Source organism: Polypterus senegalus, chromosome 17, assembly GCF_016835505.1.
Source record: "Polypterus senegalus isolate Bchr_013 chromosome 17, ASM1683550v1, whole genome shotgun sequence".
NCBI classification, from domain to species: Eukaryota; Metazoa; Chordata; class Cladistia; order Polypteriformes; family Polypteridae; genus Polypterus; species Polypterus senegalus.
The window spans coordinates 77,463,512-77,479,693 of NC_053170.1; the positions used below are offsets into that span (position 1 = coordinate 77,463,512).

Below are 16,182 nucleotides of genomic sequence, written 5' to 3' on the forward strand. Positions count from 1 at the left end.
GTGAAATATCATATGCATGTGAATCAAAAAACTTTTTTTAGTTTTTTTCAAAGGTAAAATACAAAAAAGACATGGTGACAATCATGGTACAGAGCTGTCCAAATTTATTTGGGAGTTGTGACTATTTATAAAGACTTTTAAAAAGCCAAGTTATATCAGTTGATCCACGTAGTTCCCTAAAATAAGAATAAGAGTTATTTACTATATCAAAGACTTTTAATACAGTCTTATAATTTAAGATGCGGATTTGATGGAAATAGTAATAACAATGAGTTTAATTGTCAGTTGGAAACTTTTTTTTATTTTGAAGACAAAGTATTGCAACAACTCAATCAAACCAATAAGAATAACAGAGCAAACAACATAACTACATTATGCTTCAAATGTTATACATTAAAAACAACAAAAAACCTCACTACACTATTCAGATCCCACCAAACAAAGACAGTAATACAAATAGGGAGAAATCATCTGCTTACTTCAAAATTGTATTAATGAGTTGTGGCCAGGTTATGAAAAACATTTTTACAGATCCTCTTAAAGAGACTTTGATTTTTCCAATTTGAGATCATGTATTGAATATCACTTTCCTAATGAATGGATTTGGATTCTTCAACTTGAGCTAAATAAAACTTTTGCAAGTAGTGTGGTATGTTACAACCAATTTCTCAAAGCAAGTTTTACTCCCATCTGGTATTCCTCCAAATAGTGTTATTAAGAAAATACTCCACCAAAATATTTTTCTATAGTATGTTACTTACCCCCATATGGTTTGTAGTGTTGACTAAAGAAAAAATTAATTTCATGTTTTCATGGAGAATGAAAATAAAAAAGCTTCTAACATAACACAAACCACTGGTGACCAAAGTTGTACAATGGTAAATGATATAAAAAATTTCATGTCACTTGTGTCACAAAATATCTGTGTCAGTTATTCAGTTGTTTGCTCACAGCATGTAAAACGCATGCATTTTTGCTAAGATAATGTACCTCTGGAAATATCTGCACACGGTAAATGCATTCACATCATACTGCTCTTTTGAATTGAAGATCTGCCTCTCCCTATCATTCACTGGTTGATAATCTTGTCTTCAGTTCATAAGCACAGTATGATGTAAGTACATTTTCTGTTTATGTTTTTTTTTTTTCTGGAAGGATATATTTTAACATTATTTTAGCAACTTTTTTTTATCTTCATTCTCCACAAAAACATAAAATAAAATTTTCTCTCAGTCATCACTACAAAACATATGGTATAAGTAGCATGTAAATTATATATAATATATACTGTATATGTGTCATTTTATGGTGTTGTGTTCCTTTAAGGTGCTACGAGTGATTTTGAGTTGATTTATATGGGTTAGAGATGGCGCCGCTGACTAAAAGACAGGAGACAGAGCTGAAGGTGGCAGAGTTAAAGATGTTTAGATTTGTATTTGGTGTGACGAGGATGAACAGGATTAGGAACAAATACATTAGAGGGTCAGCTCATTTTTTATTTTTTTTTTATTTTGTATGCAAGCAACACACCATAGACACTGTGTAATGGTAATTGTTGACTGGAACAGTGAACTTAATAGTGATATGCAAGTGCCTTAGCTCCTTTAAAAATTTAAAGCTTTCATAAAATAATGAAATTCAGTGTAATTAGTTCAGCTCAGATAGATACTTTATTAATAGATTTAGTGTTATGTACTGTATACAAAGTACAATGAAACTCTTATATGCACACATCACCAACACACACCATGCTGCTACTCGGCATGAATCTCACACCGTAGGCTATGTAAAATGCAGGCAGTCTGGTGTAGTGGTTAAGGATTTGGACCTCAAACCCTGAGGCCATGGGTTCAAGTCCCACTTCTGAGACTCTGTGACCTTGAGCAAGTCATTTGACCAAAAGAAATGTAACCAATTGGATCTTAAATGATGTAAGTCACCTTGTATAAAGGAGTCAGCCAAATAAGTAAATGTAAAATAACACAGAATTTAATAGGTATTTACCAAAATGTAGTGGGCATCTGTTGTTAAACTGCTGTACCTCTATAGTGATTCAGTATGTATGCCAGCATGTAAAATATATATATATATATATATGATTTGGGCTGTCGCATCCACCTGACCCTGTTTCCCAATAGATTCAATACTTAACTATCTGCTGGGGTTTTCAGAAATGTAATACCTATAGATAATGTAAATTGGCTGTATATACTATTATAAGGGGGCAAGTGCAATTCATTTTTGAGATGTGCAACTGATTTTGTTTAATATATGTTTCTCTTTATTATTATACAATATTATACGTTTATACTATAAAACTCAAGAATGTCTTAAAACCTGTATCAACTGATTTCATTTTCCTCTGTAATACAATAAATTAATAGGGAGGGCAAACTTGATGACCTACCTTTTTTTAAAGTTCAAACAAATAATTGTGATTTTTTTTTCCTTTTATACTATATTATGAGAGATGTGAATTGTATCAAACCTGTATCAACTGATTTCCTTTTACTTACTGATACAATAAATTAGAGAAGGGATCAAATTTGATGACCCTACCTGTCAGGTAACAACCAGAGTAAATTGCTTAACTGTGACTTTCTGTGCTTCATTTATGCAACATTCAACAGGGTTTACAAAAACATACAGCTTTTGTGCTCTATATTTAAAGTGTAAATCATCTGTTGGGGGACAGCCCTACCATTTAGGCGAACTAAGCAGTGGCCTTGGGCAGCAAAGGATTATGTTGATTTGTCAATCCACACAAACTCTGCTATACCAATACTTTGACAAAGGGGTCTTCTCCTCCCACTCTTTAATTCAGTATACATTTTTTACAATGCACACAAAAATTCAAGGATGTCCTCCCAACCACTGTGAAATTCCAGCCCCAACCCCATCCTCTTCAAACTAATGTACATTTTAACAATGCACATGAAACTCCAAAAGGGTAATACTCCAACTACCCACTCTTTGATTTTATCTGTGTCTACCAAAGTCCCAGGAATAATAAGCTGTGACCTGTTTTGTGAACAATGACAATCTGGCCAGTCTATCCATCTGTGTGATATACAGTATGTGTAGCAATTGTCTTCAAGACCTAGGTGGTTTGGGTGTGACTTTCTTATCTTTACCTATTGCAGCAAAAACACCCTTCTATCTGAGTACCTGAACTGCACATGATCCAGTGCCAGTTCAGTTATAAAAAACATTGTTTTTCTTATCTTGTAAAAAAAAAAGAAATGACATTTGAGCAGTAATGTCTTTCCACATTTATTCACGTCTACAATATATATTTTTTGTGAACATAACTTTTGCAACTAAAGGAGATTTATTGACATTTGTCAGTGTCAAACCCTCTATATTGACATTAAGTATATTGTATTTAATAACACGTTGTACCTCTCAGCTGGGAGGTAAGGCTGCTGGGATCTGTGGTATTCAGGGCGAACTTCTCCAGGCTGGTGGTAAGGCTGTCCTCCTGGCATTGCAAGCAATCTGCTTCCATTTGGAAGACTGGCATCATCCCAACTGACTGGAAAATGGGACTTGTCCCTATCTGGAAAGGGAAGGGTGATCGCCTGGATTGCAGCAACTACAGGGGGATAGCGCAGCTCTCGGTGTCAGGTAAGGTCCCTGCTAGGGTTGTCCTCAATAGGATCCGTGATCACTTGCTAACCTACCAGCGACTGGAACAGTCTGATTTTACACTTAAGAAGTCTACCATTGACAGCATCCTGGCACAGAGGGTTCTCATGGAGCACAAATGCAAATATCAGCAGAGTTTCTTTGTAGCCTTTGTCGATTTTTGTAAAGTTTTCGACTCGGGTAATTGAGCTGCCCTGTGGGACATCCTGAGGGTTCGTGGGATCCCCTCGAGGTTGCTGGATATCATGGCTGGCTTATACACTGGTACTGTGAGTGCTGTGCAGAGTGGAGGCAGAACCTCTGCATTTTTCCCAGTTAATTCTGGGGTTCGTCAGGGGTGTGTACATGGTCCTACTCTGTTCAATGCTTGTATGGACTGCATGTTGGGAAAGGTCGTGTGGTCCAGCGGCTGTGGGGCATCTGTTGGTGAAGAAAGATTCACGGATCTAGACTTTGCTAATGATGCTGTGATAGGGGCGCTTGAGAGACTGAGCGAGGAGTCTGAGTGTCTGGGCTTGCGAGTGTCCTGGATAAAAAAAACAAGATCCAGATCTTTAATGACCTCTTGGGCAAAGCCATCAGCAGTGTGAATGTCTGTGGAGATTGTCAATCTTGTCAAGAGGTTTACTTACCTTGGCAGTGGCATTCATGTCTCTGGTGACTATTTCTATGAAGTCAGTAGACGGATTGGTAGCTCATGGGGTGTCATGAGGTCACTGGAAAGGGGTGTGTGGTGCTCCCAATATCTATGCAAAAGGACGAAGGTCCAAGTCTTTAGAATCCTGGTGCTTCCTGTCTTGCAATATGGTAATGATAATTCTTGGGTACCACTGGTTTGACTTTGTGTCAAATGAGCGATTGCTCATGGAGTCCCGACTGAGGCACATTGCCTGCATTGTGAGGGAGCATCAGTTACAGCACTACGGCCATGTAGCGCGTTTCCCCAAGGGTGATCCGGCTCGTAAGATCCTCGTTGTTGGGGACCCGAGTGGCTGGACCAGGCCAAGGGGTTGCCCACGTAACACCTGGCTGCAGCAGATAGAGAGTCATTTCTGGAGGGTGGGACTGGACCGTGTGTCTGCCTGGGGGGTTGCCAACCGGGATCCTGAGTTTTTCATTGTGTAGTGGGTGCGGCTACACACTGTACCAGTGCATGCTCCCCAACTTGACTTCTTGTACCTCGTAAGGGATAAAACTTAATAAATGGGAAAAAAAATATCGACATAATTGCAGGGAAAATATATCAACCTCACTGTAACAGGTTCGAAATGGAAAATACAGAAGGGCAAAGAAGTTGTTGAAGAACAGTTTACTCTTAACAGGAACAATATAAGAATGTAAATCACAAATGAAGGAAACTGAAGTAGAACTATTTACAATAAGCTATAAACCTTTTCCCATCCCCTGCCCCCAGCTCACAACTCATCTTTATATCTCGCATCTTCCCGTCCTTACCTGAACCATCTAGCTCCTCCATTCAGGGCACTACCTTCTTTCCCATCAAACCAATCCTCAACACAGTTCTCTGTGCTTCCAGCTAGACTCAGCAGTCTCTTAGCATTAAGGCTTCACCCCGGCTGGGATACTATAATATTATATGAAATGATGAGTGGCACTTTAATGATTGTTTTAATGGCTGCTTTTATTATACTTCAGGCACTGACATAGGAAAAACAGACATATACACTGATAATTGAACAGATTTACAGTGGGTAATTTCAAAAATTCTTTTTTTGTCTGTCAATATGGGGTGCTGTGTGTACATTAATGAGGAAAAAAATTAATTTTAATGATTTTAGCAAATGGCTGCAATATAACAAAGAGTGAAAAATTGAAGGGGGTCTGAATACTTTCAGTACCCACTGTAAATTTCGGGATATTGCAGGTTAATCATCCTGCTTCCCGCTAGTAGCAATCGTTAATATTTGGAGGCCGTGGTTTGCATGCCAAACACCTGAGAAGTAAACCACTGAGACAAGAATGAAGAAAGTTTTGAAATGGTCATATAATTTTTATGCATAACCTCTGCGTGATAGTTTGTTCATATTCCGAGTTCTACTGTACAACTTCATGCCGCTGAAGCGCACGTTACTTGGCTAACGTTTAAGCGTTCGTATAGGTGAATAACTTTTTTTAAGAGACTGAAATTTGGATGTTGCACTGATCCGTAGAGAAGGGCGTGCTCCATGAATGACTGTGCAGCCCTGATTGTGAAACATCATTGTTTTCCATGGTGGGGAAATGGCGTATTTGAATTGGTGACGACATTCCTTGTCAATATTTAAGGCGAGGGTCAGCGCCCCTCGTGGAGCAAGCCCCCGTGTTAGTAAAATATACAGAGGACATTGATTTTGATGACTCTATTTTATGAATGCAAGTGTTTTTCGGTTATTTTTGAATGCATTTATACAAAATTGTTTTGATGTTTCAAGCTGTAAGTACTGGTACCGAATTTTTCTTAAAATATGTTACAATTAACAATGAGAGAAAAAATAGTTTTGGTACTTGTGTACTAAAAAAAGTTTATTCTTTTACCCATTTATAATTATTTATAGTTTCCTAAATAGGATACATTTGTTGGTAATGTGGAAATTTCAGTAGTACTATAAATCCGAAGAAAGGTCCAACTAAAAATATACAGTTGTATGAGTTGTAGCATAGACATACAGTGCATCACTTTTTCCACATTTTGTTATGTTACAGCCTTATTCCAAAATGGATTCATTTTTTCCTCAGAATTCTACACACAACAACCCATAATGACAACGTGAAAAAAGTTTACTTGAGATTTTTGCAAATTTATTAAAAATAAAAAAATTGAGAAAGCACATGTATATAATTATTCACAGCTTTTGTCATGAAGCTCCAAACTGAGCTCAGGTGCATCCTGTTTCCCCTGATCATCCTTGAGATGTTTCTGCAGCTTATTTCGAGTCAACCTGTGGTAAATTCAGTTGATTGGACATGATTTGAAAGGCACACACCTGTCTATATAAGGTCCCAAAGTTGACAGTTCATGTCAGAGCACAAACCAAGCATGAAGTCAAAGGAATTGTCTGTAGACCTCTGAGACAGGATTGTCTTTAGGCACAAATCTACGGAAGGTTACAGAAAAATTTCTGCTGCTTTGAAAGTCCCAATGAGCACAGTGGCCTCCATCATCCGTAAGTGGAAGAAGTTCAAAACCACCAGGACTCTTCCTAGAGCTGGCCGGCCATCTAAACTGAGCGATCAGAGAGAAGGGGCCTTAGTCAGGGAGGTGACCAAGAACCCGATGGTCACTCTGTCAGAGCTCCAGAGGTCCTCTGTGAAGACAGGAGAACCTTCCAAGGACAACCATCTCTGCAGCAATCCACCAATCAGGCCTGTATGGTAGAGTGGCCAGACGGAAGCCACTCCTTAGTAAAAGGCACATGGCAGCCTGCCTGGAGTTTGCCAAAAGGCACCTGAGGGACTCTCGGACCATGAGAAACAAAATGCTCTGGTCTGATGAGACAAAGATTGAACTCTTTGGTGTGAATGCCAGGCGTCACGTTTGGAGGAAACCAGGCACCGCTCATCACCAGGCCAATACCATTCTTACAGTGAAGCAGGGTGGTGGCAGCATCATGCTGTGGGGATGTTTTTCAGCGGCAGGAACTGGGAGACTAGTCAGGATAAAGGGAAAGATGACTGCAGCAATGTACAGAGACATCCTGGATGAAAACCTGCTCCAGAGCGCTCTTGACCTCAGACTAGGGCGATGGTTCATCTTTCAGCAGGACATCGACCCTAAGCACACAGCCAAGATATCAAAGGAGTGGCTTCAGGACAACTCTGTGAATGTCCTTGAGTGGCCCAGCCAGAGCCTAGACTTGAATCCGATTGAAAATCTCTGGAGAGATCTTAAAATGGCTGTGCACCGACGCTTCCCATCCAACCTGATGGAGCTTGAGGAGGTGCTGCAAAGAGGAATGGATGAAACTGGCCAAGGATAGGTGTGCCAAGCTTGTGGCATCATATTCAACAAGACTAGAGGCTGTAATTGCTGCCAAAGGTGCATCGACAAAGTATTGAGCAAAGGCTGTGAATACTTATATACGTGTGATTTCTCAGTTTTTTTATTTTTAATAAATTTGCAAAAACCTCAAGTAAACTTTTTTCATGTTGTCATTATGGGGTGTTGTGTGTAGAATTCTGAGGAAAAAAATGAATTTAATCCATTTTGGAATAAGGCTGTAACATAAGAAAATGGGAAAAAAGTGATGCGGTGTAGAATTACTAGACGCTGCATGACCTTCAGCATCGTACGTCAATGTCGCCGCCATATTGCATGTGGCACTACTGTGGAGTGAAGTAATGGATAAAGATGCTTCTTGCATGTGCTGCTTGGGATTGTGCAAACTGCTGTACCCTCCAAACCAGATCCCAGGGTATTATATTTCATAGGTAATGCTGAACAATTGTTTTGGTTATATTTGGCCATTAGAAAATCCTGATTTATAATCTTAACTTTAACTATGCCAGGCTAAGCTAGCAAAGCTATGCATTTATGTGCTCAAGTGAGCCTCCAAACAACATTTTGGCTAAACATATTTAGTCACTAACTATGTAGATTGTTGTTAGCTGTTAACATTTCTCAAATTTTGAAGGTTTCCCAAAGGAATCCACCTCAGGAAGCAGTGGGAGGTAGCCTTTAGACTGGATTTTGAGAAAGCTGTCCTGTGATGTGTGTCGTGTTAGTTTGGTAACAGATTCTGTACCGGCATCATATGATCAAAGCTACCACTTGCTCACATTAAAAAACAAAGGAGGTTTGATGATTCCTTCTTAGGGTACAGTCAAGGTGGTCAAAGTAGCTGGGCATGTTATCCGACAGTAGAGCAAGCTGTCAGTGTATCTTTGATTAATCCGTTTTTTCGGGCTAAGATTGGTTGAGATGATGTGTTTTTCTAAAGGAGCACATTGAGGAAACAAAAAGTGCAAAAGTTTGAAATTGACAACCATCATTTTATGCTCATGTCTTTAGTTGTGTCTGTCTTCCACAAACTAAGGCTGCACCATATTGCCAGACTGAATACTCGCAAATTAATGAGTGAGCGAGCGGGAGTGTAAGTCTGTAAGAGATCAGTGAGGTTGTGGAGAGCTTTAAATGTTCAGAGCAGTATTTTGTATTGTATTCTGTGAACAGTTGAGAGAGGCTGCATTCACCGTGTTGCCCAGTCGACACGATACGTCAGCACAACCGCCAAATTGCGAGGGGTAAAAGTGCCATTTAACCTAATACAGGTAGACATGGAAACCAGGTTTTCTGATGAAAAAACAATAACGTTTAAAACAGTATCGTTTACATACAACAGATTTTGGCAAATCGTTTAAATGCAATTATTTATATCCATTTATACACTAATAATGGCAATTATTAAATAATAATAATTATTATTAAATAATTCCTCCCATATAAGTAACATTTCTCGGACTGCCTTCCATCTCCAAAACATTTCTTGACTTCGTCCTGTTCTTACGCAACACAGTACTGAAGTATTGGTTAATGCCCGAGTCACCTCACGTATAGACTAGTGTAATGTTATTCTATCTTGCATCTCAGAAAATTGTATCCATCACTTACTACTTCTTAAAAATTCTGCTGCCAGGATAATAACCTGTTCTAAATCCACTGAACATATTACACCTACTTTCTCTCAACTTCACTGGCTCCCTGTTAACTACAGAATACAATACAAAATACTGCTCTGAACATTTAAAGCTCTCCACAACCTCACTGATCTCCTACAGACTTATACTCCCTCTCGCTCACTCATATCCTGCAATATGGTGCAGCCTTAGTTTGTGGAAGACAGACACAACTAAAGACATGAATATAAAATGATGGTTGTCAATTTCAAACTGTGTTTCCTCGATGTGCTTCTTGAGAAAAAACACATCATCTGAACCAATCTCTGCCCGAACAAACTGATTGGTCAAAGATACACTGACAGCTTGCCCTAATGTCAACTGTCGGATAACACGCCCAGCTACTTTGACCACCTTGACTGTACCCTCAGAAGGCATCATCAAACCTCCTTTCTTTTTTAATGTGAGCAACTGGTAACTTTGATCATAGGATACCGTTATAGTATCTGTTGCCAAACTAGCACGACACACATCACAGGACAGCTTTCTCAAAATCCTGTCTAAGGGCTACCTCCCACTGCTTCCTGAGGTGGATTCCTTTGGGAAACCTTCAAAGTTTCAAAAATGTTAACAGCTAACAACAATCTACATGGTTAGTGACTAAATACGTTTAGCCAAAACGTTGTTTGGAGGCTCACTTGAGCACATAAATGCATAGCTTTGCTAGCTTAGCCTGGCGTAGCTAAAGTTAAGATTATAAAACGGGATTTTCTAATGGCCAAACAATTGTTCAGCCTTACCTATGAAATGTGATCCCCCGGAATCTGGTTTGGAGCGTACAGCGGTTTGTACAATCCCAAGTAGCACATGCGTGAGGCATCTTTATCCATTACTTCACTCCACAGGAGTGCTACTTGCAATATGGCGGCGACGTTGACGTACAATGGGGCGTCTAGTAATTGTATGTTTATGGTCGAAAGCGTATGAACACTTCCCATAATTCACTGTTTCTCAGGAAAAGGCGGGGCCCTGGATAGCACGTGTCATATGTTACTGATGTTGTTTGTCGCTACCCAACTTGCGGTGACTACCCGATTTGCGCGCGCATGCGCACGCATGCGCAGTGCTTTACTATTACGACCCTATCCGATCTGCGTTTTTTTTATTTTGCGACATGAGTCCTCATCCGATTTGTCTCGCGCACGCGCTCTCTGCTTAATTAAAATTCATTTCACGACGCTGCCCGATTTGTTCTGCGCATGTTGAATGTTTTACGACACACGTCAGAGTCTCTGTTTACTATCTACATGTGACAGCAAGCCTCTATGGAGATCCTTCGGGGATTGATGTGCGCACTTTGCTGTTTCATGAATGGCTCAAATACAGCACTATACATTATGTTGCCGATGTGAAGTTGCAAAAAAAAAAAAAAGACGGCACAAAAGACTTTTAAAATGTATCATGTCATTTATATATGTATTTTTTACTTTTTAATTTTTGCAACTTAACAACAGCAACATAATGTATAGCGTTATATTTGAGCCACTGAGAAAAAAATAAACGACACGGTGAAAACGTGTACTTTGTGATTAAAGTGGAAATTTCGGCTTTAATCTCGAAATGTCCACTTTAACCTCGTAGTTTACTTTATCATTAAAGCAGACGGTCGCAAACGTCATCCCAGTTTTTAATCGCTACGAGCTTCTTGGACCTGACAGCAGGTAAAGTAAAACAATAAAAAATAGATGGCACAAAAGATGGTATGTGAGACTTTTAAAATCTATCGTGTCATTACGATCGGGAATATGTGACGCTTGAATATAAAAGCACCACGAATGCATCTGTATGTAGGCATTTTGCTTAGCAGCAATAGATCGCCAAACAGAACAAATTAAATGTATGATATTCCAACTGTCTGCACATTTAGAATCTTTAGATTTATACTTGATATCACTTTCATGATGAAATGCATTAAAATGTGTATGTTACATTTTACATATAATTTCGTTTAAATAATGAATACTGTTAATAAATACACACATGGGGGAATAATTACACACATGGGGGTGTCACGGTGGTGGAGCGATAGCACTGCTGTCTCGCAGGGAGTTATGTTGCTGGTATTTCCTGCTTGTATTCCACACTGTGCTCCGGTTTCCTTCCAAAGATATGCAGATTTGGGGATTTGGTGCCGCTAAAATGACGCTAGTGTATGTGTGTGCTTGTATTCACCTTGCAATGAGCGGAGGCCATGTCCAGGGATTGTTTCTGTCTCATGCCCAATGCTTGCTGGAACGGACACATCCCTGGATTTATGGATTTAATCAATAAACATCCTTTTCACAGATATTGCGGTAAGGTGTTATCGGAATTTAATAGGTGTTTTAGGCAATTCACAACACAGAGAAGCCAAACATGTTATCACCGCGATAATATCTCGCACTGCCACCTGGTGGATTCCTCCAGATTTACGTAAAGTACGCGCGCAAGTATAAACACTACAACGCTTGCGTAGCAGGAGTGTCCGCTGCAGCATGCGTCGCGTCGCGTGAAGTATAACTCCGGTTATACTTGCGAGTCATTTTTGTGTTGTTGTTTAACTCCGCCTGTAAGTGGACTTGTTACTGGAAAAGATGGCAACTTTTGAATTTTATAACGTCATGGAAGATGTGTCTCCTGAAAAATTTAACTCCAGTCGAATGAAGAGGGAGCGAAATGAAATGCGACGTGTGTTTGTGAACTTTATAATGGCCATCTACAGCTTTTTGTAAGTACATCACTTTTAGTTAAACCACTTCGTAATTTCGTGGTTTAATCATAAAAATCCCAGCATTTTCCGTGTTTGGGTTAATGGATTAATAGATGTATGTCATTTATTTCGTAACACACAATTAGCATTTGGTGATGTGTTTCTTTTAACATTTGTCCACATTTTTATATTAAAGAGCGAACGGCGTGCTAATAATTAAAAAAAAAAAAAAGTCAAAGTAGGAATCGAATTAAGAGTGCACGTCTGACACTCGACCGGTGTAAAGTGTGCCCTCCAAAGCCATCTTTTTTATTATGTTGATATCAGATTACATCAATACAATAGTTTTTCCACAATAAAGTTAACAAAATACAATGATGAAGGCTATATTACATACAAAAGTAGCAACAACTAAGTTATTACAAGAAAGCAGGATGCAGATAATAGCATTACAAATTGTTAATGGATTACTTTAACCTTATTTAGTAGAAAATAATTCCATTGTTGAAAACAGGCAATTTTAAAATTTATATCCAAAGCCATCAGAGAAGTGTGGTGTGCATCTGATGTGGCACAATGACAGGCTGGGCACCTGCTGTTGTCACGTGTTCTAAGCTTATAGAAGTTTACATACAGTACACACATTTAACTGAATATAATGGAGGAGCCTTGCTCCTTAGAAATAACTTAATTATTATTGCTGCAGTTTGAAATACAATGCCCCTTTATTGTATTTTTTCTCTTGATCCTATAGGATGCCCGGTGGTAACCAGCCTTCCATGTGGCTGAACAGATGCCAGTGTACCCGAATTCTGAAACACAACTGGATGTCCTTTTCTTCTGTTTTTAAGATTTCCAGTTCGAGATGATGTGCAGTTCATGTTAGATTTGCTATTTCTACAGGTAAGACTACTGAGGCTTTTAGTTTCAAAAGTAATTTGTGCACAATTTCTGCAAAGCCTCCCCATATTTATTACTTGATTTGTAATATTTTGCTGCCTTAAATACTGTACTGTATGTCTGCTCACTCTGTCCAGTAACTAGCACGGCTTTTTAATTTTAGACAGGAAAGCCTCAGAGTGTGAATCCTCACAAACACAGAGACTGAGGAGCATCAGTTCCAGCAGTCACTAAACAGGGATGTTGTTCTGTTTTGCAAAATAAGTTTATTTTCTTAAGTTACTGTGCTTTGTTGTTGAATTTTGAAAGAACCGAGACTTAATTTTAAATTAATACAAAACTAAGGCAGGAGAGAAAAACAAAGATGTTTTCATGTAAGTACTGACACCTGAGCACATCACATTAGAAGTTCAGATATACAGAGATTATAACACAATGTCTACTGTATGCGTAATGTAAAAGGAAAAAAATGATGTTACATACAATGACAGTAAAGTTGGGGTTCTTTCAAAATCCAACAAAAATCACACTTTAGAATAATATTATTAGTTAGACGTTACTCTAAGCAGACCTTTATCTTTTGTGATGGTTTACTTTGGTAATAATTGATCTACAGGTGAACCAAGAAAGAAGGCAGAATAAGAAGTAAGAGTACACTTTATTAATGTTTGAACTCCGTGAGTGAATGTCTACTGTGTTTATGTTTTTAACAGTTACAGTGAAGTAGAAGAGTCTCGTGTTATGGGGCAGCAGTTTAAGAAGAAGGACGGAGAAATGTGTACCATGTTGAAGTAGCGGCTGGCCCTCCTGACAATTCTAGAATCCTCCATCTCAATCTCTGGTCTGATCTGCTGTGCCTTTGCCAAGTGATCACGAGGTATTGGCCTTTTTGTCTCGGTCTCATTACACTGGCTGTCTGTCTCACTTAGAATTGATTTTAAGGTTCTATTAAATAATTAGAAGGCTTTGAGTATTTTAGACCCTACCTGTTTTTTCGAGTGTCTGCTCTGAACATTTCTTTTCTCAAACGTTACTTTGCTTTTTATTCCAAGATCAACCATAAAAACCAGCAGCTTTCTGTACTCGTACAAAAAAATCTGGAGTGCGTTGCCAATAGAAAAGTGCCAGGCTACAAATGTCAAGCATTTTGAAAAACTTCAACAAGCCCACTTTTCTAATTTGGCTTTTTCTTAGTGACTTGCATTGGTTGTAATAGATTAGAAATGGCGCTGTGTACACTTTGTAAGCTCTGTACTGGGCACTAACATCTGCTGTGTTTCTCTGTTGTTTTTTTTCCAGTTTATTCCAATGGTGACCCCTGCGTCTCCACCGTCTGTTACATCAACTCCAACTGCCTGTGATATAAGAAAAGATCACAAGACACCCTGAAATGGAATTGTGATTGGAGTGAGACGGCCACAATCATGTATGCTGGGGTGTGCAGAGGGGGTCTGTGTGGGCTTTAGCTTGGGACCCCCAGAGGTTTATTATCTCCAGTATCCTTGAAGGCTGCAAGTTTGTCTTTGTCCCCAGCAATTGGACCAGGCAGTGTATTTATTACAAAGGACAAGGACCCCTCCATTTGCTTCTTATTTACTTTTATAATATCTTCAGTTTTCTTTGTAACTGTATATTTTTGTAGAGCAATTTGAGCCACACTTGTAAGCAAAGGTGATGTAGAAATATTATTACTGAATAAATGTTAAGGGACAGAACAGGAAAAACGTCAGTTTAAAAAGAACAGAATTTTTATGGAATTTTGCTGGATAAGAACTCTGACTCAGAGTAGCATCTTGTTCATAAAGCTAAAATAGCATTTTTCCTTTTTTGACAAATTTAGTGATTCACTTTTATTGTGTTCAAAACCTTGGCTAACATTTTTTTTTAAATACTAAGGTAAAAATCTGTAAATATATTTGTGTTCTCCTTCCCTAATACTTTTTAACACCACCCCTTGTTGGCCATTTTCATTATAGTTGTGTTCTAGTTAAATGCATTTACCATTTATACATCTTTATGATTACTGAATTTTCTACTCATAATATATATATATAAATATGGGTGTGTATATATATATATATATTTTTTTTGAGAAACATTGTTCACAGATCTTTCAGTTTTATTTTTAAAAATACCATTTATTTCTTCAATAAAAAAATGTATGAATAAGTGTCTTGTATTTCCTTTTTCAAAGTTATAAAAATGAACTGTCTCTGTGTCAATATGGGTGAATAAAACCATTGACATGATACGAGGAGTCTGCACACAAACAGCGGTGTGTTATGTTAATTAAACTTGTAAGAGAGAATATAACTGCACTCTGTCCACATGGTGTTCATCATAAACTGAACTACTTCATGCTGTTTAAATTCTGCTCAGTTAGTGGAGAATATTTTATTTTACAGCTGTTAAATTCAGTTCAGTTTTATTATATTAATAGGTAAGTTCGTTTCTCAGCGGGTTTTACAGAGACGCCTTGAAATAACATTAAAAACATCATTAAGAACAAATGAATTACAAATATGAACTATAGCAGCAAGCACTTACTGTAAAAAATAAAAGATCAAATAGATTGATTTAAGTGATAACAGAGCACTTCCTTAATTTAAATCTGTGGATATAAAGTTAAACTTCTCTGTAAGATTAATAGTAATAATTAATAGAATAAATGAGGATTTGAACCAGTGGCTTTATGCTCTTCATTTCTTCAGCATCTGACCGGATTGCACAACTGAGAACGAATTAAAGAATTTAACAAGTGGACAGTCACAGTTAACACTCAGGGGGACAGTCAGCACAATGCCATGCAACAAGTGTTAATTCTTTTGTTTTTTTTTTGAAAAAGGATCATGTATCCAACCAGTTTTATAGAAATATATTAGGTTTTGTAAACCTGATACTTTAAGACAAATGGCAATTTTATTAATAATAATTGACGTCTAAGGATATTTTTTAACAAACACAATTTGCTCATAAGAGGGAAATTGCAACAATAGATCAAAACGGAAAGGAAACTTTATATGATTTATTACGTGAGTGGGAAAATAAAAACACTACATACTTTATATAGTACCTGCTAAATACTACAAAGAGTACACAGCTTGTGTTTCGCCGTAATTGGGGCTCATCAGGTGTGCACACCTAAGCTTCTTCTTACGGCGATCGAGCCTTGGTCATCAACGTTACGCCACAAAGGCTGCTTCGTTTATTTTGCAGGATGAATATTTTTATTATGGTCAACTAATGTGGAACTAAAATGAATAAACCGTAAT

General features: G+C 38.2%; 1 long non-coding RNA gene across 1 annotated transcript; it reads left to right on the forward strand.

Annotated features, from left to right (window-relative positions):
* Nucleotides 1–12,872: 12,872 nt before the first annotated feature.
* On the forward strand, nucleotides 12,873–14,452 carry LOC120517623. The gene is made up of 3 exons (XR_005631068.1): nucleotides 12,873–12,913; nucleotides 13,624–13,787; nucleotides 14,210–14,452. It is a non-coding gene; the product is annotated as an uncharacterized LOC120517623 (long non-coding RNA).
* Nucleotides 14,453–16,182: the final 1,730 nt, after the last annotated feature.